This window comes from Sitodiplosis mosellana, unplaced genomic scaffold (genome assembly GCF_009176505.1).
Source record: "Sitodiplosis mosellana isolate CC-2019 unplaced genomic scaffold, AAFC_SMos_1.0 Smas_scaffold_5070, whole genome shotgun sequence".
Classification (NCBI taxonomy): Eukaryota; Metazoa; Arthropoda; class Insecta; order Diptera; family Cecidomyiidae; genus Sitodiplosis; species Sitodiplosis mosellana.
In genome coordinates this window covers 1-1,517 of record NW_022600312.1, presented here as the reverse complement: position 1 = coordinate 1,517, position 1,517 = coordinate 1, and the positions used below count along the sequence as shown (strand labels likewise).

At 33.8% G+C, this 1,517-nt stretch overlaps 1 long non-coding RNA gene across 1 annotated transcript; it reads left to right on the top strand.

Annotated features, from left to right (window-relative positions):
• Nucleotides 1-652: 652 nt before the first annotated feature.
• On the top strand, nt 653-1,398 carry LOC129572486 (uncharacterized). The gene is made up of 4 exons (XR_008688459.1): nt 653-709; nt 784-882; nt 943-1,035; nt 1,108-1,398. It is a non-coding gene; the product is annotated as an uncharacterized LOC129572486 (long non-coding RNA).
• Nucleotides 1,399-1,517: the final 119 nt, after the last annotated feature.

Sequence of the window (1,517 nt, the reverse complement as noted above, 5' to 3'; positions counted from 1 at the left end):
GCCATGCGACACCTCTTCATTCAGCTGCTCTCAATGGTAATTTTGAATACTTCTCATAAGATCCCGTGACACCATTCCCGAGCACAGCAATCATGTAATGTGTAAGCTATGTGTACATGATTTATGGTAGGCCGAAAAAAACCGATGTGCAATTGAATCACACCATATCGTGTGAGTGCTGGCTGTACTCACACATACACTCAGTACTTAGACGTACGGTAAGCGTTCACACGATATGGTGGAATTCAATTGCATATCGGGTTTTTCGGCCACACCATAAATCGTGTACACATAGCTTACACATTACACGATTGCTGTGCTCCGGAATGGTGTCCATAAACGTTTCTACACCTAAAAAATGCTTTCTACGAGATTTTATGGGTTTCACTAAATAAGAGATTGATTTGATCTTATTCATCGATCAAAATTATTTTTAGGTCATAAGAATGTCGCTAAACTTCTACTCAGTAAAGGAGCTAATTATGAAATGAAAAATCATCTTAATAATACGCCCCTTCATTTAGCTGCTTTGAATGGTAATGTTGATTATTTGTTCTCACTAAATAGGAAAACAGTTTTATTTTTTTCATCGATGTGTGTTATTTTTCAGGTCACAAGAATGTTGCCGAATTTCTCATTAGTAAAGGAGCCAATGTTAATAGCGTAAATACTGCGAAAGACACACCTCTTCATTTAGCTGCTCAGCATGGTAATAGTTGAATACTTGTCTTTACTAAAACAAGATTGATTTGATCTTTTTCATCCATCCAAATTACTTTTTAGGTCAAAGGAGTGTCGCTGAACTTCTCATCCGTAAAGGAGCAAATGTTAATGTTAAAAATAATTTGAATCAGACTCCTCTCCAAGTAGCTATTAACAATGGTAAAGCTGACTAAATAAGATATCGATTTGATCTTTTTCATTGATCTGTATTATTTTTAGGTCATAATGAGGTCGCCAAACTTTTTATCGGTAAAGGAAACAAAATTAATATTGCAGAGCAATTGGAATAGATTCAATTGGTTACTAACAATGGTAATGTTGCATATATTTTTTTCACAAAATAAGAAATTGGTTTGATCTTTTTGATCGATGTGTATTTTTCAGGTGACGAATAGCTGAACCAATTTAACTGAATAATCGGACGATTTCCTTCGATTCCCCTCTTCGATTGTAGTGTAGAATTAATTCCAAAACATTTTTTTGTCAATCTATGACCATACCAACCAATATTGTTGCTTTGTTAGACCATCGACTAATATTCTGTCAAAAAACAGCTCAAGTAATTAGTCTTTTTAATTGCTTACGATATAGTTATTGGTATGGATTAGAATTTTTTTTAAATTTTTGTGACCTTAACGTGCATTCGTGCTAAATTTGAACGTGATTTGTATGAGTCGTAAGCCGTAGGCAAAATCCAAGAATGGAAATAAATTATAAAGAATAAATCATAAAAAAAATTTAAATTTCAATCTAGGGGAATTTAACTCTTACGAGTTCAGCATGTTTTTTGCCAG